Source organism: Tursiops truncatus, chromosome 8 (assembly GCF_011762595.2).
Source record: "Tursiops truncatus isolate mTurTru1 chromosome 8, mTurTru1.mat.Y, whole genome shotgun sequence".
NCBI lineage: Eukaryota > Metazoa > Chordata > Mammalia > Artiodactyla > Delphinidae > Tursiops > Tursiops truncatus.
Genome location: NC_047041.1, coordinates 20,856,559 through 20,882,044, shown reverse-complemented (window position 1 = coordinate 20,882,044; position 25,486 = coordinate 20,856,559). Strand labels below are relative to the sequence as shown.

The following is a 25,486-nucleotide window of genomic DNA, read 5'->3' as shown; positions in this document are numbered from 1 at the left end:
GGCCCCAAAGGAAACAAATGCAGTCTTTGCAGGGAAGCCTTTCTAGTCAGAGATGTAGCCCTTTGAGCCTGGAAAGCCCCTCAGTGTGGCACTCAGCCCTCACCTCCTCCTGCCTGTGCCCCTTCCCCCTTGTGTTAGGGATGATGTGCTATCCTGGGACAGCGCTGTGGGTCCCGGTCCTATATGGGATGGAGATTCCAGACCCTGAGGGCTCAGGGCTCATGGTACCCATCCTGGGCATGGAGAATGATGGGAATTCCAGTGATGCCACGCCCCTGGCAGGTTCAATGGAAGATGCCAACGGCAAAGGTAGGAGGGAATTTGGAGCCTCCTAAAGGCCTGGGGGATCAGGAATGTAACTGAAAACCCTGTAAAGCTCCAGAAGGGTACCCCCAGTCCACTCACTCATGAGCCAAAGAGTGGGGTCATTCTGACACTACCACTAGGGCTGCTGAGACCCAAAACAGAGGTGCTCAGTGATTCCAGAGCACTGGTACCACAGATCACTTATCCCCTACTGAGAAAACTGGGTCCTTTCAAAGATGAGCGCTTCAGAAACTCCCCACGCACCCTCACCCTCAGGGTCTGCGGCTTCCAGGAAACCCTCTAATCCCGCTCAGAGCCCCTCGAAGGGTGAGCGGATTTCTCAGGCTCCTTTAGCTCCCTCCCAGCCTTGTTTCCTTCTTCCCATGACTGCCCCTTCCTTCTTTCCCCATCACTGGTTCCTGAAGCCAGTGATGGGCTTGGCATCCCACAGGTCTGGTCCCAATTGCAATTGGGGCTCAAGCCGTAGACCCCTTGACTGGGGAACCTGGTCCCGTCATTGGCGCTCACATGGACCCTTCTGCCAGGGTGGTGGTGCCCGTTGTCCAGGTGCTGGAGGCCTTACCTCGGGGAGTGAGAAACCCTGGTCTGGTATGTAGGAGGCAATGACTCTATTTCTTCATTCACTCAGCAACTACATATCAAAAACCTTCTGTGTCTCAGGCACTGTGTTTGGTGCTGAATGCAGAGAGCTAGACAGGGCCCCTCAGGGCACTGGGCAGCTGTAGGTGCCAGCCGTGATCATGGTTTACAAGGGTGTTAAGGGAGCACGGGGGGGGGGGCATCTAAATCACGGGGTGAGAGTTCAAGGAGGGCTTCCCTGAAGAGGCAACACTTGGGATGAAACCTGAGGAAGGAGTCAGAGAAAGGCCTCAGGGACCAGCAAGTGCAAAGGTGGCAGGTGTGAGACCACGAAGGTTCCAGGAGAATGAGGAAGGCAGAGGGGCAAAGGCAGCAGGTGAAGCCAATGAAGAAGGTAGGAAACAAATCATGAACAGCCTTGTGTGCCCGGCTGAGGCCAAGAAATGTAACTTATCATGAAAGCCATGGGGAGCCACTGAAGGATTCTAAGTAGACATGTGATATGATCAGATACGAATATTTTCAAGACTGTTAAATTTGGAAAATTTAGAACAATACAAAAAGAAAATAATTACTCAAAATCCTACTACATTTTTTAAAGTATCTAAATAAAGATGCAAGAGCTCCCTCCTCGCCATTCCTCTCTACTCCATCTGCCATCAACAGCTACCCCATTTTGCTCCTCTATCCAGACACTACTCACCTCTCCTCCAGTCTCTCCCTCCAAATGCAGCCACTATTAACAGGTTGGCACACCTCCTCCCAGACATCTTTATGCTTGAGTATGTGTGTATATAATCAGCATTCTAGAAAGTTCCCTCTGGTAGCAGTGCAGAGGATGGACGGGAGCAGGGCCAGACTAGAGCATGAAGCCTTGTCAAGAGGTCATGGCAGTAACTCAGCCTTTGGCAGGTTCTCCACTGAAATGAAGATGATCTAGGGTCCTCCCATGCATTCTCAGCCTAGTTGCAATTTCAGAAACAAAGGTAGATATGTTATAAAAGATTCTTGGTAAAAGCTAAGAAATATAAATTCCAGCCCCCCCCCCCACACTCACAGTTTCACAGATGAGTTTGAAGGAGCAATTCGAGGATCTGAGAACTATTTCCTGCTGCCACGTGCCCATCTCCCCTGGCCTCCCAGGAGAAAGGTGGGCAGGGGGCAGGTGACCCTGGAGAGTCCAGGTGTTAGAAAGAGGGAGGGAGGGCCTGGGAGCTTGCAGAAGGTGTGTGGTGATTATTTTTTCATCTACCATCAAGTCGTTTGGCTCACCAGGCTTAGTCACAGATGCCCAGAGTGGGGGAGGCCCAGGTCTCGAAAGGCTTTGAGGTTCTTCAGCCAGACCCCAGGCAGTGAGGAGAAAAAGTGTGTGGGCCCTAAACAAGCTGGACATTGCAGCTGGACACCCTGGAGAAAGAGCTGAGAGCCCGGGAGCAGTACTGGCACCACCAGGGACACGAAGAGGCCCGGCTGGTGGAACACCTGAGCGCCCTGAGCCAGCAGCTGCTCTCCACTCCAGGCGAAGATGTGGGGCAGCAGGTGAGGCCCAGAGGCCCCGCCTCATGGCCTCACCCACCCATCTGCCCAGACTGCACAGGCTCCTCTTGGAAGTGGGGAGCCCTTTTCTCTCCCCAGCCACAGGAATGGAGCCCATCTCAGGGCAGAAAAATCCCAGGATTTCCCAGCCCCAAGCCCAAACTAAGTGTCTCCGCAGGATGGAGGTGGGGGGGAGGGGGGAGGAGCTGGCCCCTGCCCGAGCTCCTGCCTTCCCCTCCACGACGCATCCCTCAGTGCCCCCCGTCCCGCCCCATAGCTGAGGGCTGCTGAGGAGGCCTGCGTGGCCCTGGAGTCCTGCTGCCTGCGGGAGACGGAGAGGAGAGCCGGAGCCCTGAGCAGCCACAGCGGCCCAGAGCGGGTCCTGCTCTCTCAAGGTGGGGAAGCAGCATCCCCCGGGCCCAGATTCCCAGAGCAGAAACCTCCTGGGAGTGGTGCCACCAATCCCAGGTGCCCAGCGGCGGTCCTCCTGCCCTCTCCACGTGCTCCTCTACCTCCCAGGTTTCCAGCCGGGCCCTGGCTCTGACCTGGCATGTTCCCCTGGCTCCAATAAACCACTGTGTCTTTCCTTCTCCTCCCTAACCCCAGAGGTGGCACTGCCATGTGGTCCTTTTCTCTGCCCCTTGCAGCAGACCGGGAGGAGTGGATACAGGAGGCGCAGGTGACTCTGGGCCTGCAGAAAGTCCTGCAGAGTTTAGGACAGGCGGCAGGAAAGCTCAAGCAAGCAGCTGGCCGGCTGAGGGGCCAGGAGGAGGAGATGTGGCTACAGCAGAGGAGGAATCAGAGCCCCCAGGTCTGGGACCATCCCAGGAAGGTGAGGCTCGGAGGCTGACAAGGGGACCCGTGTGAGATAGCACATGTGCCCATGTCATCAGATGTGGCTCTTCAGGACAATTCAAGGATGGCTGGACTCAAGGAGCAGCTGGTAGTCTGGGAGGGGAGCAGGAAGAAAGAGAAAGAATCTCCATTCTACTTGGGGCATTTCATTGTCTGTGTTCTAGGTGATTCGGCATCTCTCCAATGAGCTTCAGGAGGCGGTGAGAGCGAGACAGATCTTCCTGGATAGGGCCCTCGGTCGGTTACAGTACCAACGGGAGCTGAGCCGCCTCCAACTCCTGCACACCCAGGTACTGACCTCCGGACTTGGCCAAGGGGATCTGTATGCCAACTTCTGTTGGGGGCTTCAAAGAGAAGCTCCCAAAGCAGCCACATGGGACATGTAGGAACCAAGCACAGGACTAGGTTCTGACTATTTCATCCTAGATTGTTGCCTCAGGAACCCCTGTGTGTTTGGAGGATTACCCTGGAGACAGATTTTACGGAACAATCGTCACTTCTCCCAGGGACCAGGCTGCTGCCTGCCCGCTGTTGATCCCCTTCCTGAAGAGCCTCACTGCAGCGCTAGTGGGAGCTCAAGGCCATGGCTTAGGATTGGAGGATGGGGGGCCGGGAACAGGTAAGGCTGGTCACGGGTCCAATGTTCCCTTCTGCTGCTAATGCTGATCATGTTTTGATAAGTTCTAAGACTATAATCAGAGCTTCAAGCTCCATAAGAGTGTGGCCATGGTAGCTTCTTTAGGAAGAACATAAAGAAACCCAACGTGGGCTTCCCTGGTGGCGCAGTGGTTGAGAGTCCGCCTGCCGATGCAGGGGACACGGGTTCATGCCCCGGTCTGGGAAGAGCCCACATGCCATGGAGCGGCTGCGCCCATGAGCCATGGCCTCTGAGCCTGTGCGTCCGGAGCCTGTTGCTCCACAACAGGAGAGGCCACAACAGTGAGAGGCCCACGTACCGCAAAAAAAAAAAAGAAAAAGAAACCCAACGTATCAGTTATACACTGCCGTGTAACAAACTATTCCAAAATTTTGTAGCTTAAAGCAACAAACATTTATTATCTCACAGTTTCTGTGGGTCAAGAATCTGGGTGCAGCTTAGCTGGGAGCCTCTGGCTCAGGGTGTCATACAGGCTACAATAAGGTATCATCAGGCCAGGGCTGCCGTCATCTCAAGGTTTGACTGCAGAGTCCAAGTTCACTCTTGTGGCTATTGGCAGACCTCAAGTCCTCACTGGCTTTTGTCCAGAAACATCAATTCCTTGCCACATGGACTTCACAGGGCAACTCACAACACAGTAACTGTTCCTTCAGAGCAAGTGAGAGAGGGCCAAAAAAAGGAAACTACAGGTTTTTTTGTATCCTCATCTCACCACTTTTGCCATATTCCATTCATTAGAAGCAAATCAGTAGATCCAACCCACACTCAAGCGGAGGGAATTACACAAGGGCATGGATACACATGGGGGATCACGGGGGCCATTGTAGAAGCCACATACCACACCTGTTGCTACGTCTAGCTCTTTTTGTCTTTGGCCACAGTCCTGTGCCCTTATTCTCCACAGCTACTCTCTTCTCCTCTGTTCAGCTGCAGATAAAGTTGATGTCACATGGACCTCACCACTCTTCTCCACCCTGAGAAAACTAGATATCAGGTCCCAAGCTCACAAGGACGGAGCTGAACTGCAAGGACAGGTGCATCACAGACGAGGTAATCTCCTTCCCCTGGGAGCCCCTGTTTAGAATTATCACGGAGCACTGAAGGTATTCAATGGTGTAACCCCTAGGTCTAGGAGTATCAGAACCCTGCCTTGCCAATCATCCCTTTCTCCCCACCCATATCCTAAGATTCCCAAGGGATTTTTCCACATGAGGAATAACACGTAGAAATCAAAGTCCCACTGTAATAATAACTTGGCCAGTTCCCCCAAAGGGAATTCCTAAAGGCCCTCTATCCCCCCACTGAACACTGAATCTAAATCTTGGGATTCTACCCCATCCACATGTTACGAGGAGTTAATGGAAAAGTGGGATACACAGGGAGATAGACAGAGGAGACAGAGAAAGACGACCTTGCCCCAGAAAGAGACTCCAAATCACTTTACCAAAACCACCTCCTTGAAATTGGAAAGAGAAAGTGGCTGGCTTGAACTGAAGACTCGGGTCTGTTTCAACTCACCTACCTCCCAAGTGGGAGAAGATGAACAGGAAATGAATGTAGGCCTTTCAGGGGACCATGATGCAGGCCACTAGTAAGCACAGTTCCAAAAACATCTTTGAATTTGACTAGGGGTCAGCCAACTATTGCCCACAGGCCAACTCCAACTTGCCATCTATCTTTGTATGGCCCACAAGCTTAGAATGGTTTTACATTTTTAAATGATTAGGAAAAAATGTCAAAAGAAGAATAACATTTCTATGGAGTGCTTTACAATATATCATGTGCTATTCTAAATCTTTGGTTATGTTAGCTCATTAAATCTTTATGACAATGCAGCCAAGTAAGTAGTATTAGTCATTTTATAGATAAGGAAACTGAAGCTTCTGAATAGGTCAAGCAAGCAGTGAAAAATTGTATTGCTATTGAGAAGTTCAGGTGGAATTCAGTCCCAGAGAGTCTCACCCTAGAGCCTGTGCTCTTAACCTGCTTCCCCATATGAAAAATTATCCAATACTGTAAAGGCAGTGCGGAAAGGGAGATGCAGGCAACATATTCTGCTGAGTTCCCAGGAGGGTAGATCACTGTATCAGAGAAGCAAGGGAAGCCTTTGTAAAGGAATAAAGCCACACTTCTACCCTGATGATAGGGAACACTCAATCTGAACCCCAATTTTGTCTCTTGGCTGGAAAACCTAAAATATTTACTTTTTGACCCTTTACAGAAAACGTTTGACCATTCTCAATATTAATTCTGTCTCCCCTTGGGGTAAACTAAGAAGAATATGGGCAGAGAGGTGGGCCCTCCTTTGAGAGTTCCCACCACTACTTCAATTTTCATTGTCTTATATTTGACTTTATAATGTTGAAAGCAATTTTGTATACATTGTCTTGTTTATAACTGGTAACCCAAATTCTGATTCTGTAAGACAGTAGAATTTTTTTTATAGATGAGAGAACTGATAGTCAAAGTCGTTAAGTGACTTTCCCAGGGTCTTACAGAACCTGGACCAGAACCCAGGTCCTCTGACTGCTAGCTCAGCATTCTTTCCTGAGAATTTCCTGAGTGTTTACTGTGTGTCAGTTCCTGTTCTGAGTACATTACATTTAATGCTCCAAACAACCCTATGAAATAGAAGAAAGCCTGTCGCCATCTTTTCTGGACCCTCATTCTGTTGTTCTGGAACCTCTGTTCCTAATGACTGGAAGTCAATTGCTTTTCCATGACAACTGGCAGGACAGCCTGATCCACAGTGTATATACAGCACTGGAGGATGGATGGCTGGATACAAATACACCTTTTCCTAAGCTGAATTGTGGTGGTGGTGTTGTTGTTCTTTACATTAATATATCATTACTGTATACAAAAGTCAGTGAAATCTTACTGTTTTCTCTTGATCTCTGCAGCCCCCAAAACCTCTTTGCAGGATCTCCCAAAACCTCAGATAACGCAGAAGGAAGAGCTGTGCAATCCGCAGACCTCTCTGCCAGGGAGTTTGTGGTTTACCAGCATGGCCTTTCCATCCTGCATCTCCTTATCCCACAGCTTCATGTGAGTCTGGTTCTGGTCGCTCTGTGGAGCAGTCATCCCTGGAGCCAAGAAGGTCAGGGTCACCAGGAAGGAGGCTTTGAGGTGTGGATATTCCTTAGAATGACGCACTCAGAACAGGGAACTTTCTAAGTCTCCCCTTGCAGGAGAATGATAGGAGTCATTTTACCAATCAAAAGTCTAATATCTCAAATGATAGAATAATACGTAGAATGAATTAGGTACTTTGTACATGACAGAAAATGTTCTATTAGTTTGCATGAATCAACTCATGTAATCTTCACAAAAACCCTATGGCACTGATGTTATTTTTTTCTCATTTTAAAACTGGTTGGGGGGGGGGCGGGGGAGATACAGAATGGTTGAGTAAACTTATCCAAGAGCACACAACCAAAAGGGGAGAGCCAGGTTAGAATCCAGGCACCATGGCCTGAGAGCCCTCATGCCTGACTGCCACTTTACCTCTGTTTAGAAAAGTAGTAAATCAATGCTTGTAGTTAGCATAAATTTCAAACACTGAGTTAAATACTCCTTCCACTTTCCTGTAGTCTATACTGAATCCACTTATCCTGTTACAATTTAAATTGATGTCTCAATGCATTGACTTCCCTTTCTTGGTTGGTGCTACATAACTGAGCTACATGAGAATTTTTTAGCAAAAGGGTGGGTTTTGTTTTTGTTTGTTTTTTATTCTTTTCAGGCTCCAGAAATCACCCTGCAGATTGCTTCTTGTCTTCCTGCCATGGAAGCCTCAGACAATGCCTTCCAAGGTTCCTTCTTCTATCAGGTGCTTCAAATTCCCAGTCTCAGATGCGGAGTTTGTAGAATTCTAGGGTCTAGTAAAGAGAGACAGAAGCAAAAAGAACAGATGTAATAGAACATTTTTCTCTCTCAAGTCCTCACATATTTTATTCCCTCTAGGTAATGTCATTTAGGTAAGGCATAATAAATGTCCCCATGTAAGAGCTTTCTCTAATTAGTGAAATGACTATGTCCTGGCTTGTGCCCAGAGAATCATAATGGCTTTGTGCCCATTAATGAATCTCTGTCCTATCAAAGCGGGTGGTTCCAGACTGGTGTTTCCCGTAAGAGTCATGGTCCCAGCTCAGGAAATCCTGCACATTCAGCATCTTTCTACAGAGAGGGATCTAAATTGTTCCTGTCCTGGTAGTTCCTCAAATATGTAGACTGGCAGTGCCTTGGTGGAACTCTCAGCTGGTATATATCGACCTTAAACACTATGAGAGTAAACAATGATTGTGAGAGGGGAACTGCTAACCAATGTTAGAGGACTAGTAAATGGCTTATACTTGACTAGTAGGTTGTTAGGGGATTTAATAAAACCAAAAATTACTCATATATCATATTCTCCAGGCATTAATTTACTTGATCCTCAGGGCAATCTATGAAGTAAGCAAGAATTTAATCCTTTCTTAATGATGGGGAAACAAACTCAGGATTCATTGAGTGCTATGTGCCAGGCACTTGGCCATATGCCTTACATGCATTATCTCATTTATAACTTACAGCACCCTAACCCCAAGGTAGGGGGTGTCGTTTCCATTTTATGAATTAGGAAATTGAGACCCAGGGAGGCCAAGTAACTTGCCGGAGATCACAGTGTGGCAAGAGTTGAAACTCAAGTCTGGGTGTATTTGACATCAAACTTTTTAAATCACTAGTCTGTGCTGCCATCCACAGCTAATTCCAGAAATTGACCTCAGACAGTCTGATTCCAAATCATCTAAGGCTTTTCCATGCCAACCTATTGCCTCTGAAGAGAATGAACAAGGAGTTATTTCAAACCAATTAGGCAAGACAGGAGATTTGAGAACCTGATTACAATAATGGCACAAAAGACAAAGAAAGCCTGAGAGCCCTGAGAAGGCAATGCTTCTCAAACTCTGGTCCTCGGATCTCCTGCATCAACCACCTGGGGAGTTTGGTAAAAATGGAAATGGTGAGCCCACAGAACCAGAAATTCTGGGATGGGCCCCCAAAATACAATCACTCCTAGGTGATTCTTATTCACACTAAAGTTTGAGAACCACTGAGTAAAGAAACAGTAATTGGAGGACATTGATAAAAAAACAGAGATATATGGGGCTTCCCTGGTGGTGCAGTGGTTGAGAGTCCACCTGCCAATGCAGGGGACATGGGTTCGTGCCCTGGTCCGGGAAGATCCCACATGCCGCGGAGTGGCTGGGCCCGTGAGCCATGGCCGCTGAGCCTGCACGTCCGGAGCCTGTGCTCCGCAACGGGAGAGGCCACGACAGTGAGAGGCCCGTGTACCGCAAAAAAAAAAAAACAAAAAAAAAACCAGAGATATATGAATAATTTTTCTCTGAATTTCCAAGTTTGTTTTCTGTAAGCTAGGGGTAGCAAAAAAATTGGGAGACAGATTTATTGGGAAAATGATTTATTCAGAGAGTTGAGCTAAAACGATAATTTTTCCCTTGACCTTTGAATCTTCCCTTCAGTAAATTTTCATTAAGCCCAGGGAGTGCATGACTTTATGATTCCCAAAGTTGTTTTAGATCATATAAAACTAGAAAAAGAAAAGAGGCGGTAGAAATGTTCCCCAAGGTTGACCTCTCTGTGTTTGGGTATTTTCTCCACTCAGAGTGCTGAAAACACACTGTTTGTTAGGAGAGAGTGTTTGGCATCAGTGGGAAGTTTCGTTCTGCTGTTGATCCACTGCCTGGCCCACATCGCCGTCGATGACCTCCAACAGGACTCCAACCCCACCTTCCTGAGGTCATTTTACAAGGTATTTATAGCATGCACAGGCGTTTTGCTTCTCCTTTTCTGTGACTCACGCCCCATTCCCCAGGACAGTAAGTGCTATGAGCTTTGCAACATTTCAAATCTACTTAAGTCCCACTGGCGGCCTTTGGTTCCTACTGCCTTTCCCAATCAAGTTTCCTGTGGCAGCATATGATAGAATGCATGCACCACTCTAAGAATTCTGGAGAGAAGTGGTCTTCCTATGAGAACAGCATCACAGCTTTCTGTGGATGTTTCGTTGTCAACACTTGGAGCCTCAGCAGAATTACAAATGATAACAGTAACCCGTGGTGGGGGCAAGTAAAGATGATAAATCTCAAGCCCCATTTTCCTTTCAACTATTACTTTACAGCTTTAATAGCAGTTGCCTGGAAGCTGAACTGATATGCCCACCTCACCTTTTCCTTGACCAGGGGTTGAAGGCCTATTTCAGGGAAGCATTCTCTATCACTCTGCGAATGTCAGCAGTTTCCCAGGACAGTAAGCTTGGCCAAAGCATAAGCGCTATTCTGCTGGGAGAGCAGCCCATGTCTGAAAGAGGAAGAGATCTTCTCTCTAAACTCATTGAAAGGAAACATGAGTCTCACTTGGAGCCAGAGTCATCAGAGGAGGTAACTGGCTTTAACTTGTGTAGCACATGGTTTTAAAATTGACTCCTTCACAGAGTAAATGCCTCAGTGTATGACCTATTCAGATATTTCTGGCCTCCCTAGGTGGTACATTGCCTTGACATTCAGGCTGCTTCTCAAACCACATATGACAATATTTTTTAAATCCCATATTCTGCAGGGCAGACAGTGGGGACCTGGCTCGTGGGGATTGCAAACACGGCTCCACAGTTAATTCATGTCCCACTAACATATTATCAATAAGTAAGCAGAATTCCATCTATAAAACTCACTGTGACTTAGAGATTAAATTCAGATGCCCAAGTGGTAGCCTATTTACCCAGGCTTACTGTGTGCTGTTTTCTGTGCAAGCTTGACAATGGTATTCTTTTTTTTTTTAAGAAGATGTTGGGGGTAGGAGTTTATTAATTAATTTATTTATTTTTGCTGTGTTGGGTCTTCGTTTCTGTGCGTGGGCTTTCTCTAGTTGTGGCAAGCGGGGCCACTCTTCATCGCGGTGCACGAGCCTCTCACTTTCGTGGCCTCTCTTGTTGTGGAGCATAGGCTCCAGACGCGCAGGCTCAGTAGTTGTGGCTCATGGGCCTAGTTGCTCCACAGCATGTGGGATCCTCCCGGACCAGGGCTCGAACCCGCGTCCCCTGCATTAGCAGGCAGGTTCTCAACCACTGCGCCACCTGGGAAGCCCCGACAATGGTATTCTTAATACTTATTAAGCACTTTTCTAAGGATATTATCTCAGCTTTTTTTTTTTTTTTTTTTTGCGGTACGCGGGCCTCTCACTGTTGTGACCTCTCCTGTTGCGGAGCACAGGCTCCGGACGCACAGGCTCAGCAGCCATGGCTCACGGGCCCAGCCGCTCCGTGGCATGTGGGATCCTCCCAGACTGGGGCACAAACCTGTGCCCCTGCATAGGCAGGTGGACTCCCAAACACTGCGCCACCAGGGAAGCCCTATCTCAGCTTTTTAACTATTAAAATATAAAATTTAAATCTATGAACTTCCACTAAAAGACCGTCTTCCACTAAAGGTCAATTCATTCTTGAGTTATAAATAAGAACATATTCTTTTTTTCATTATGTATGTAAGAATTCATAAATTTCAAGGCATATATATATATATATATATATATATATATATATACACACATGTATGTCTCATTTGAGCCATGCAGCAATCCTGCAAATAGGTACCATACATATTTTTACTCACATTTTGTATTTAAGGGGAAATTAAGCAATTTGCCCTCAACCATACAGCTATTTGTAGTGGTGGATCTGAGACTAGATTCTAGATCACCTGACGCCTAAGGAAATATTCCATATACATCTCCCTGTAATCAAACCTCCATTAGTTACTAAGTCAGATTTATTTGTGGTTGTTGGAGGTGATGGTGATGTTGGTCAATTCTCTATCCTCACCTAACAGCAGCATTTGACAATATGATTACTTTCTCCTCCTCCATCTACCTTCTTTACTTGGCTCCCAGGACACCAGCCTCCTCTGGTTTTCCTCCTGCCTCGATGACTGTTCCTTGTCACTCTCCTTTGCTGGTCGCTCCTCTTCTCCCTGGCCTCTTAATGTTGGAGGGACAGGATTCAGTCCTGTCCTCGTCCCTTCTATATTCACTCCCCTCAGGGATCTCCTCTAGTGATCTAGCTTTAAATCCCACCTATATGTCAACAACTCTCAAATTTCATCTCCAGCCCTGACCCAACTCTCTAACTCAACTCATATATCCAGCAGCTTACTAACCATCTCCACTGGGATACCTAGTCAGTATCTCAAACTCAACATGCCCCAAAACAATCTTCTTTCCAAACCTGCTCCACTTGAAACCTTCCCCATCTCTGTTGATGGCAACTGTGTTCTTTTGATTTTTCAGGCCAAAGTCTTCTCTTCAGGCCAAACCTGTCTCTCTGTTACATACACCCCCAACAAATCCATCAGGATATTTTTCAGAAACTCTTCCTTCACAAACTCCTCCTTCAAGTATATCCATAATCTAACCACTTCTCATCACCTGTGCTGCTACCAGCCTGGTGCAAGGCATCTCTTGCCTGGGCTGCCATCAGACTCACTAACCGATCTCCCTGAGTCCAACCTTGCCTCTCTTCAGTCTGTTCTCAGCATAGTCCCATAGTCATCCTTTGAAATTGAAAGTTGGGACTGCTCAAAGTCCTGCTGTGGTCCCCATTTCACTAGGGTAAAAGCCAAAGAAGCCAAGTCCCCCTTGTGTCTCACCCCCTCACCTACTACTCTTCCCCTCATTCATTCAACTCCAACCACACTTCCCTCCTTGCAGTTCTTCAGACACACCAGGGACACTCCCTTCTTAAGGGTTCCCTCTGCCTGCAATGTTCCTTCCTCCAAGGCAGTATCTCCCAACCAGGAGCAATTTTATCCCTGGCTGGACATTTGGCAATGTCTGGAGACACTTTTGATTGTCTGACTCAGAGGAGGTGTGTGCTACTGTTAGCTAGTGGGTAGAGGCCAAGGATGCTTCTAAACATCCTACAGTGCACTGGACAGCCCCACAACAAAACAATCATCTATCCCCAAGTGTCACTAGTGCTGAGGTTGAGAGACCCTGGTCTAGGCCTGACTCCCTTGCCTCCTTCATGAATTTGTTCAAGTGTCGCCTTCTTAATGACTACCGTGGCAACCCTGTCTTAATCTGCAACCCTCTTTACCTGTTCATCAGCTTTTCCTTACTCTGCTCTACTTTTCTTTATCCTATATCATGTCCTAATATACTACATAATTTACTTACATTTGGTTATTGATTTTCTTCCCGTGCTAGGATGTCAGCTCCATGAGGGTAGAGTTGTTTTCTTTGCTTTTTCTGCTATAGCCCATGTGCCACTCTAAGAACAGGCTTTCAATATATTTACTATGCTATTGAATAGATTTATATGAACCCTGATGCTATGTAGTAAAACATTTCAATCTACCAGAGCTAACTAGGAGGCAGATAATAGCAAACATTACACACTTGCCACACGTCAGATGTTCTGCTGGGAGTTTTACATGCATTATCTCATTTAATCTTCCCCATGCCCTTACAGGGTAGATGTTACTTTTATTCCTAACTTATAGATGAGAAATCTTCTGAGGCTTAGAAGTATTAAAAACAAATTTTCCTGGGCTTCCCTGGTGGCGCAGTGGTTGAGAGTCCGCCTGCCAATGCAGGGGACACGGGTTCGTGCCCCGGTCCGGGAGGATCCCGCATGCCGTGGAGCGGCTGGGCCCGTGAGCCATGGCCGCTGAGCCTGCGCGTCCGGAGCCTGTGCTCTGCAACGGGAGAGGCCACAACAGTGAGAGGCCCGCGTACCGCAAAAAAAAACAAAAAAAAAACCAACTTTTCCAAGACAGAGATAGTTGTGGAGCTGGGATGTTAGTACTCTGCCAACCACCATCTATGGAGAGGTCTCATTTTATTTTAATAGCAGAACTGTATAGAGTACACTCAGGTACTGGTTAAGAAGATTCAAGAGTACTTAAAAGAAATGAGAGCCAAGATATTAAGTATATTATCATTTCTCTTCCATACCCTCTACAGTATATTAGGAAAAACAAAGATCTTCTCCTTTTTACCAACATGGAACACTTCCTGAAAAGCATTCTCGCTGCAGAGCAAAAAATCCCAAGAAAACCAAGAGATCAGCTTGGGGATGAAGATAAGGTAAGATTACAGCATTGAGACTGTACTCTGCTATATACTTTGGAACTTTTTATTGTATGTTTAGGGCCATATTTATCATTGAGCATGTCAAAAGAACAAAGAATGGGAAACTAATGGTGGTATGAACAGGTAACATCATCAGTCACTTATTAAAAACTTTACCAACAGATGGTGGATCTTAGAGTTAATCCCTCTGCCTTCAGGCAGGTCAGGCATTAATCTTAGAGAGCAGGAACTGAGACTCAGACTTGCCCCAGTTCACCCAGCTAGGAAAAGACAAACAGCAACTAGGTCCACTGCCTTCTCATTCAGGGTTTCTCCCACTGTACAGTAATGATACCTACTGCTGTTTTATAAAAGGTTGTTTTCAATCTTAAGCACTTAAAATGTTGTTATACTCTTAAAAACCAACAAATATTTTGGTTCCAAGTGATCAGAATTAATATTTTGTAATGTATAATTAGCAAAGAGAAAACCCCAAGCATCCTCATTTTCCTTATGCAGAGCAGTGATCTAAACATCTTGAGATTAAGATCAGAAACAAGCACCCTAGAGACGTAACCGAGCACTGACTCCAGCCTTGGGCCCCCGTCCACTTTAAAGTTATCACCAGAGTCTGGGGTGAAAACTACTTTTAAAACTTTATTAAAGTATAATACAACTTTTTAAAGTGCACATATCATAAATGTATACCTCTTGAACTAGCCAAATGAACGTTCCCAGGTAAGCAACCAGACCAAGAAATAGAATGTTACCAGCTCCCCAGAAGCACCCCATGTCTCCCCTCCCAGTCACCTGAGAGTGGCCACTATCCTGATACCAAACATCATAAATTGTTTTTGCTTATTCGTGAATTTTATATCAATAGAATCATAAACTATGAGTTACTTTATTGCTCAAATTTGTGAGATTTATCCATATTGTTGCAGGTAGTTGTAGCTTGTTGATTCTCTTTGTTGTAAAGTATTCCATTGTACAGATATATCACAATTTATTCACTCTATACTGACGCACAGGTGGGTATTTTCCAGCTTAGGGTTTTTACAAATAGTTGTGCACCTTTCGATGACTATACCTAGTCAGGTATTTACTTAGGACTAGAACTTCTGGGTCTGAGGGTATGGATATGCTCAATGTTAGTATCTGCTATCAACCAGAGTCCCACCAGCCGTGGAACAGAGTTCTGTTGGTTCTCCATCTTTATCAGAACTAGCATTTTCCATCTTTTTTATTTTACCCATACTTCTGGGTGTGTGGTTTTAATTTGTATTTTCCTAATGGCCAATGGAACCAAACATCTTTCATATATTTATACAGCATTTGACTGTCCTCTCGAGAGAGATGCCTATTCAAGCCTTTTGCCAATTTGTCATTGGATTGCCTATTTTTAATTGATTTGCAGGAATTCTTTATTCTGCGACTATTTTTCCTCATTCTGTGGATTGTCTTTTTATAGAAATAACTGCATGTTTCTTTTTCTGTTTTATTTTTAGATCTAGAAAGAAAATGGTGGCCTCATTTCAAGTCTGCATTATTAAAAGGTGTTAAATATATCAGTATAACATCCAATGAAGCTGATAAGAGAACATTCATATATAAATCACATAAATGTATATTATAATTTGGGGTAGATACATAACATAAAGGGCTACTTCCTGACACAAAAGAAAAACATGCTGACATTTTCACTGTGACTAAAAGATTAGACCACATATATTATTATAATATTCATTTAAAGATATTGACTGAACCTCTTTATAAAAATGTAAAATTTGTATATATCATCATTTATCAGGCTAACTTATCTAAAATTGTTTGTTACCAAGCCACACAAAAGGAGATGGATATAGTTACAAAATATTTGGTGATCTGGAATGAGAATACATAAAATATAGGCCATGTGGCATATGTAAAATTCACTTTGGAGGCCCTGATTGGAAAATTTCAAAGGGATAAGCAGTTACCTAAAACTGAAGCTTCAGGGTAGATTTGAATATTAAGTAGGAGAGATACAACCATCACATGAATTCAGTGTAAGCCAAAAAAAATTTTTTAATACAAACTCCAAACCTCAGATTACAATCCAAAGTCTGCAATTCAAGCTGTTTCTCACATGGATAAATTTCTTACTGTGTTTCAAGATAGCAGAAGGGTTTTTTTTTTATATATAAACTGTTATTGAGTCTCCCAAGCAATGCAAGGAAAGCAGACAAGTTAAGAATTAAAACTGTAACTTAAACATTATATGGATGGATAATGAATAATAGCTAATCATTTAATTCAGTGACCATCTCATAGTCAAATTTTTAGACCTGCAGGTCTTTGTCCTAATTAAAATATGTTCAGATATGGCTGAGGATTTAGCTTTAAATCCAACCAATCAAAATACTAACAGTAAATTACTTTAGAGAAAAATTAAAACACTGAGACAACATGACATGAAGATTTACAATTAAGGTTTAACGAAGAGTTTTAAATCAAGCCCTAAGGATGATCTGCTCAGAATCAACTCACTACATCTAACCTCTCCATTTCTCCAATCTTACACTGACATTGGGTTTTCATTTCTTTGTTGCTAGAGATTGGTCACTTAGTCATCTTAAACATTCATTCAGTTTAAATCATAGATTAGCCATCAGGCAAAGCAAGTACAAAATTTGTCAGCCTTAAAGCTGTTTCATTAGTGGGAATTCCCTGGCAGTCCAGTGGTTAGGACTCTGTACTTCCACTGCCAGGGGCCTGGGTTCAACCCCTGGTTGAGGAACTAAGATCCCACAAGCCACGCAGAGCAGGCAAATAATTTTTTTTTTAATTTTTAAAAAACTGTTTCATTAGTTACTATCTCAGTTAAAATTACCTGCTGCCTTCATAGAATAGATACCAATAAAATGATAGTTGCCCTTAATAATGGGCTATGTGGGGCTTCCCTGGTGGCACAGTGGTTGAGAGTCCGCCTGCCGATGCAGGGGACACGGGTTCGTGCCCCGGTCCGGTAAGATCCCACATGCTGCGGAGCGGCTGGGCCCGTGAGCCATGGCCGCTGAGCCTGCGCGTCCGGAGCCTGTGCTCCGCAACGGGACAGGCCCGCGTACCGCAAAAAAAATAATAATAATGGGCTATGTGGCAGCTGTTCTGTCTCTTCCATGAACTGGGAATTCTTAAATAAAGCATACCTCCGAAATCATTGCATAATAACTTCATAAGACTAAAGCCTTGTCCAATACTCTGAGAATGTAAATCTTATTTTGATATGATAAATATTGAGTGTGTGTCAAGAACTTTATTTAATTATTCACATAAATTATGAAATGTATTTCCTAGAAAGCATCGTGAACATTAACTAAGCCAGACATACAAGACTATTTAGAATAGTTAGACTAAAACTCCAGATCCTCAGAGAGATGGCAAAGAAAAAGTCATGCAAAAACTAAAGTTATTTTTTTTATATTCCTCATTCTTTGCTGAACAAGGCACCTACCAAAACATGACTCTATTAACCTCTTGGCTGAATTCTTGGGCCCTCCATTTGATTCTATTAATACACTAACAGCTGTAGGCTTTTACTAAGTGCATGATTTTTAATGGAAATACCATAGATTATAAGGCAGAGATCATGTTCTTCTTCCTGCTGCATTATGTGTTTTATTGCTGAATCAAATCGATAGTAAGCTTTTAAAGTTTTGAGACTCTAGTATCTTTAAGGAATTAGCTTGTGTGCACACATATATACACATGCACAACTCATTGATCAAAAAAAAAAAAAGAATAAGAAAACCTCAATAGATACAGAAGCCATATTTTACCAACTACCAGCAATAAGAACACTTTCCCAAAAATACAATGCTTAAAATAATTCTTCTTAAAACAATTTTTATTTCAAAAGTGGTACATAGACTTCTGCTTCCAGAAGGATGAATCAGACATACTTTTCCCTATTCCTCCCACTGAGAACAACTAAGCCTCTGGACATTACATACAAAAACAAACAAGAAGATTTTGAAATGCATAGAGAAGAAAGTAGACCAGGTAGGGATCTCAGAACCCAAAGCAGGATATGGTGATGAACTCCACAGAGTCCCTTTTTCCCTTAATATTCCAGACTTGGATATAAAGAAGCCAGTAACCCATAAATACTAATGAGCACAAACCAAAAAAGCCCCCCAAAAGCCTTCTCTCTCTAGCCAAAGGACTAAGAAAGGGGCAGCCTAGCGAGACAGAAAACTTTGAGATAATAACTGCTTTACTCTAGTCAAATATCAGAAAAAAGCTGACTCCACCCATGCCAGCAAAGGATGAGTGACGAATCTAGACTTTCACCCTTGCCAGGCTGCAACAAGACACCACAACCTCCTTTGGGGGTGGTGTCAGAGAAGAGAACCAAGCAGAGAACTAGGAGTTTTTATCTTTCCATCCTCTCCAGGCAGTAACAAACCCCTCTACACCTCATAGTATCAGTGGAGACCACATGGTGAATCTACCAACATATGGCAGTAATGCGCTACCTTATTACCACCACCTCCCTGCTGAAGTAGCATCAGTGGAGGCCAAGTGGTGAGTCAGAACTTTTACCATTGCCCACTGGTAATGATACCACCCTCATTAAAGCATTTATGGGTACCACATGGGGAGGTGGAATTCCCATACCTGCCCAGCAGGTATGAGAAACCCCTTCGCTGCATGTCAGTGGAGGCCAAGTGGGGAACCTGGACTTTCATCTCCCATCAGGCAGTAACAAGGCAGCATCCTCTCCCCTCCCGCCCAAAGTGGGTGGAATAGTGTCAAAGGAAATCAGCTAAAACAAAGTTTAAATAAGATCCCAAGCCTAATAATATCAAAAATATACAGGTTTCAGTCAGAGAACCAGAAAGATATAAAACCGAGTGGAAAAAGAGACAATAGATGCCAACACCAAAATGACAAAGATATTAGAATTATATTTCAAAGAGTTTAGAGGCTTCCCTGGTGGCGCAGTGGTTGAGAGTCCGCCTGCCGATGCAGGGGACACGGGTTCGTGCCCCGGTACGGGAAGATCCCACATGCCACGGAGCAGCTGGGCCCGTGAGCCATGGCCACTGAGCGTGTGAGTCCGGAGCCTGTGCTCCGCAACGGGAGAGACCACAACAGTGAGAGGCCCGCGTACCACAAAAAAAAAAAAAAAAAAAAAAAAAGAGTTTAAAAGAACCATCATAAAAATACTTCAACAAGCAATTATGAACATGCTTGAAACAAATGAAAAAAATGGAAGTCTCAGCAAGGAACTATAAAGTCACAAAAAAGAAATAGAAGAAAAAGAAGAAACAAATGAAAAATTTAGAACTGAAAAATATACAAACCAAAATAAAAAGCTCAATGGATGGGCTCAACAGTAAAATGGAAAGAATAGAGGGAGGAAAAAAGTGAATTTTTAGATAGAACAATAGAAATTACCCAATATGAACAACAGAGAGAAAAAAAGACTGAACAAATGAATGTATCAGTGCCTCAGGGAATTATGGTAGTATAACAAATGATCTGGCATTCAGGTCATCAAAGTCTCAGAAGGAGAAGAGAAAGACAGCAGGCTATAAAAGTACTCAAAGAAATAATGGCTGAAACTCCTCAAATTTGGAAAGAGACATAAACCTACAGATTCAAGGAGCTGAGTGAATATGAGACAAGATAAATCCAAATAAATCCGCACCAAATGCACCATAATTAGATTTCTGAAAACTAAAAGCAGAGAAAAAAATTGAAAGCAACCAGAGAAAAATGACACCTCACCTATAGAATAAAAACATTTTTATGACAGCAGATTTCTCATTAGAAAGCATAGAAGCCAGAAAGAAGTAGCACACTTTTCTAGTGCTGAAATAAAAACCATCAATCCAGAACTCTATATCTGGTGAACATATTCTTTAAAAATGAAGAGAAGAATCAATACATTCACAGATGAAGAAAAACTAACCCAGATTACCCTAAAAAAAGGCTAAAGGAAATTCCCTAAAAAGAAAGGAAACAAAAGAAAACACCTTGGAACACCAGGAAGGAAGGACACAGTAAGCAAAAATAAGGATAAAAACAATATCTTTCTTTCCTTCTCCTTTGAGTTTTCTAAATTATGTTTGAAAGTTAAAGTAAAATTTACAATGCTGTCAGATGTGGCTCTAAAATCTATGTAGAGGAAATATTTAATACAATTATAAGTGGAGGAGGATAATGAGAAATGAAGGGAGTTCAGGTTTCTACACTTCATTTGAACTGATAAAATAACAATGGTAGATCATGACAAGTTATGTACTTATAATGCAATACCTAAAGCAACCACTAGAAGACAAATGAAAAGCAGAGAGAACAAATGGAAAACAAAAATTAAATAGCAGACTCAAGAACTAACATATCTATAATTATAATAATATAAATAGTCTAAACACACCAATTAAAAGACAGAAATTGGCAGAAAATATGACTCAACTATATGGACATCATCAACCATAACCAGGTTCACAGCAGGTTGAAAGTAAAAAGATGGGAAAAGATACACCATGCATACATTAATCAAAAGAAATACACCATGCATACATTAATCAAAAGAAAGCAGGAGTGGCTACATTAATACCAGATAAAGCAATATCAGGGCAAAATAAATTACTAGAGACAGAAAGGAACATTATATAATGATAAAAATGTCAGTCTATCAAGAAGACACGCAGTTCTAAATGTATAAAACAACAGAGTTGTACCATATAAAACAACAACAGAGTTGTACCAAATGTAAAACAAAAACTGATAGAACTGAAAGGAGAAATAGACAAATTGCAATTATAATTGGAGACTTCAACATCCCCTCTCAACAATTTATAAGACATCTAGACAGAAAATCAGCAAGGATATAGAAGAACTCAACATTTAATCAATAGCACTACTTAACATTAGTGGAACATTCCCCCAAACAACAGTAGAATAAATTATTTTCAAGGGCCCAATGAAGATTTATCAAGATAAACCACATCCTGGAGTATAGAACAAATCTCAACTAATTTAAAAGAATTAAAAACATACAAAGCATATTCTCTAACCAGAATATAATCAAATTAGAAACCAGTAACAGAAAAATAACGGGTAAGTCTCCAAATACTTAGAAACTAAACAACATCTAAATAATCCAAGGATCAAAGACGTTGTCTTAAGGAAAAATTTTAAAATACATTGAACTGAATGACAATGAAAAGTCAACATATAAAAGCTTGTCGGAACAGGTGAGCAGTGTTGAGAGGGAAATTTATAGCCCTGAGTACCTATATTAGAAAAGAGGAAAAGTCTCGAATCAAAAATCTAAGGTTGGGGAAATCCTTCAGGATGGTGGAGGAGTAAGACGTGGAGATCACCTTCCTTCCCACAGATACATCAAAAATACATCTACATGTGGAACAGCTTCTACAGAACACCTGCTGAACGCTGGCAGAAGGCCTCAGACTTCCAGAAAGGCAAGAAAATCTCCACATAACTAGGTAGGGCAAAAGAAAAAAGAAAAAAGAGAGACAAAGGAATAGGGATGGGACCTGCACCTCTGCGAGGGAGCTGTGAAGGAGGAAAAGTTTATGCACACTAGGAAGCCCCCTCACTGGCAGGGGTGGGTAGGGGGAGCTTCGGAGCCTCAGAGAAGAGCACAGCCACAGGGGTGCGGAGGGCAAAGCGGAGAGATTCCCGCAAAGACGATCGGTGCCGACCAGCACTCACCTGCCTGAGACGCTTGTCTGCTCACCTTCTGGGGCGGGTGGGGGCAGGGAGCTGAGGCTCGGGCTTCGGAGGTCAGACCCCGAGAGAGGACTGGGGTTGGCTGTGTGAAGACAGCCTGAGGAGGCCAGTGCACCACAGCTAACCGGGAGGGGGTCCGGGAAGAAGCCTGGGCCTGCCAGAGAGGCAAGAGACCATTGTTGCGGGGTGCTCAAGGAAAGGGGTGGGCCCAACATAGGAGCTTCTTGCTCCGTGCGCTCACAAATGGCAGGGCACCGCCTACACAAGGTCCAGGGGCGGGTGCAAGCCACAGCTGTTATCTTGGACACCAGAGGCGGGCAAGATGGCTATCGCTGCTACCGCGGGTCCTGTGAGCAAGTGCAGGCCCCTGTCCACACCTTCCCGGGAGCCTATGCAGCCCACCACTGCCGAGGGTCCCACGGCAGTCTGAAGCATGCCATGCGCTCTTCTGGGGCCAGCTTCGCCAGGAGAGCGCACAGCGCACCTCAGGCTGTTGCAACTTCCTGCCGCCTTCTGCCGTCGCAGGCACACCCCGCACATCCCAATTGTGACTGCTTATCCCTCCCTCTCCCTGGTCTGAGTGAGCAAGTGAGTACTAATCAGCCACTGAATTCGCCCCTCTTGCCAGGGCGGGGAACAGATGCCTGAGGGTGACCCACACGCAGAGGCGGGGCCAAAACCAAAGCTGAACTCTAGGGGCAATGGGATCAAAGAAGAGGAAGGGCTCTCTCCCTGCAGCCACAGGAGCAGCAGATTGCGTCCCTGCAAACGGTTGGTGAACCCTGCATCTGTGGAATATCTGATTTAACGAGTGTTCCCACAATTGAGGCTATAGACTTTGGCGGCAACTGTGGACTTTGAGAGCAAGTACACGCAGGAGTAAGGCCAGATCAGACAGAGTCTGAGTTGGCCACAAGTGCCCACTGCAGGTCCAGAGACCTACCTAGAAGTATTGGAGGACTTCCTAGGAAGGCAGGGATTGGCTGTGGCTCACTGTGGGGGCAAGGACACTGACAGCTGAGGCCACAGGAAAATATTATTATTATTACTATTGTTTTTTTCATTTTGTTTTGTTGTTGTTCTTTTTTTATTATTCTTTTTATTTTTTATTTACTTTTTATTTTTATGGTTTTATTCTCTTATTTTACTTATTTTTTTTATTGGAGTATGATTGCTTTACAATGTTTTGTTAGTTTCTGCTGTACAATAAAGTGAATCAACTATATGTATACCTATATCCCCTCCCTTTTGGACCTCCCTCCCACCCCACCCATCCCACCCATCTACGTCGTCACAGAGCACCAAGCTCAGCTTCCTGTGCTTTTATAAAGCATGTTCCCTCAAGCTATCTATTTTATATATGGTACTGTATATATGTCAATCCTAATCTCCCAATTGGTCCCACCCTCCCCTTCCCCACCATGTGTCCACATGTCCATTCTCTACACCTATGTCTCTATTCCTGCCCTGCAAAAAGGTTCATCTGTACCATTTTTCTAGATTCCACATATATGTGTTAATATACAATATTTGTTTTTCTCTTTCTGGCTTATTTCACTCTGTATGACAGACTCCACGTCCATCCACATGTCTACAAATGACCCAATTTTGTTCCTTTTTATCGCTGAGTAATATTCCATTGTATATAGCTACCACATCTTCTTTATCCATTCATCTATCAGACATTTACATTATTTCCATTTCCTGGCTATTGTAAATAGTGCTGCAATGAATATTGGGGTACATGTGTCCTTCTGAATTATGGTTTTCTCAGGGTATATGCCCAGTAGTGGGATTGCTGAGTCATATGGTAGTTCTATTTTTTGTTTTTTAAGGAAGCTCCATACTGTTCTCCATAGTGGCTGTATCAATTTACATTCCCACCAACAGTGCAAGAGGGTTCCATTTTCTCCACACACTCTGCAGCATTTATTGTTTGTAGATTTTTTGATGATGGCCATTCTGACTGGTGTGAGGTGATATCTCATTGTAGTTTTGATTTGCATTTCTCTGATAATTAGTGATGTTGAGCATCTTTCCATGTGCCACTTGGCCACCTGTATGTCTTCTTTGGTGAAATGTCTATTTAGGTCTTCCAACCATTTTTTAATTGGGTTGTTTGTTTTCTTGATATTGAGCTCCGTGAGCTATTTGTATATTTTAGAGATTAATCCTTTGTCCGTTGCTTCATTTACAAATTTTCTCCCATTCTGAGGGTTGTCTTTTCATCTTGTTTATAGTTTCCTTTGCTGTGCAAAAGCCTTTGCTTCATTAGATCCCATTTGTTTATTTTTCTTTTTATTTTCATTACTTTTGGAGGTGGATCAAAAAAGATCTTGCCATGGTTGATGGCAAGAGTGTTTTTCTTATGTTTTCCTCTAAGAGTTTTATATTGTCCAGTCTTACATTTAGGTCTTTAATCCATTTTGAGTTTATTTTTGTGTATGGCATTAGGGAGTGTTCTAATATCATTCTTTAACATGTAGCTGTCCAGTTTTAACAACACCACTTATTGAAGAAGCTGTCTTTTCTCCATTGTATGTTCTCGCCTGCTTGGTCATAAATTAGATGGCCATATGTGTGTGGGTTTATCTCTGGGCTTTTTATCCTGTTCCGCTGATCTATGTTTCGTTTTTGTGCCAGTACCATACTGTCTTTTTTTTTTAATTTATTTATTTTTGGCTGCATTGTGTCTTTGTTGCTGTGCACAGGCTTTCTCTAGTTGTGGCAAGCGGAGGCTACTCTTTGCTGTGGTTCACGGGCTTCTCATTGTGGTGGCTTCTCTTGTTGCAGAGCATGGGCTCTAAGCACACGGGCTTCAGTAGTTGTGGCATGCAGGCTCAGTAGTTGTGGCTCACAGGCTTAGTTGATCTGTGGCATGTGGGATCTTCCCGGACCAGGGCTAGAACCCGTGTCGCCTGCATTGGCAGGCAGATTCTTAACCACTGTGTCACCAGGGAAGCCCCCATACTGTCTTGATTACTGTAGCTTTGTAGTATAGTCTGAAGACAGGGAGCCTGATTCCTCCAGCTCCGTTTTTCTTTGTCAAGATTGCTTTGGCTATTCGGGGTCTTTTGTGTTTCCATACAAAAGAAAAATTGTAAAATTTTTTGTTCTAATTCTGTGAAGAACGCCATTAGTAATCTGATAGGGCTTGCATTGGATCTGTAGACTGCTTTGGGTAGTATAGTCATTTTCACAATGTTGATTCTTCCAATTCAAGAACGTGGTATATTTCTCCATTTGTTGTTTATGTCATCTTTGATTACTTTCATCAGTGTTTTATAGTTTTCCGAGTACGGGTCTTCTGCATCCTTAGATAGGTTTATTCCTAGGTATTTTATTCTTTTTGTTGCTATGGTAAATGGGATTGTATCCTTAATTTCTCCTTCTGAATTATCTTAGCTTTTGCTTGTCTGTAAAGGTTTTAAACATGGCAGTGTGTACATGTCGATTCCAAACTGCCTAACTATCCCTTCCCCCACCCTTCCCCCCAGTAACCATAAGTTCGTTCTCTAAGTCCATGAGTCTGTTTCTGTTTTGTAAATAAGTTCATTTGTATCATTTCTTTTTAGATTCTGCACATAAGGGATATCATATGATATTTCTCTTTCTCTGTCTGACTTACTTTACTCAGTATGACAATCTCTAGGT

General features: G+C 43.7%; 1 long non-coding RNA gene across 1 annotated transcript; it reads right to left on the bottom strand.

Moving 5' to 3' along the window:
• Positions 1 to 4,341: 4,341 nt before the first annotated feature.
• LOC141279319 (uncharacterized) lies at positions 4,342 to 22,168 on the bottom strand. The gene is made up of 3 exons (XR_012333335.1): positions 21,815 to 22,168; positions 6,837 to 7,836; positions 4,342 to 4,602 (listed from the first exon to the last, which is right to left on the bottom strand). It is a non-coding gene; the product is annotated as an uncharacterized lncRNA (long non-coding RNA).
• Between the last annotated feature and the right edge of the window lie 3,318 nt (positions 22,169 to 25,486).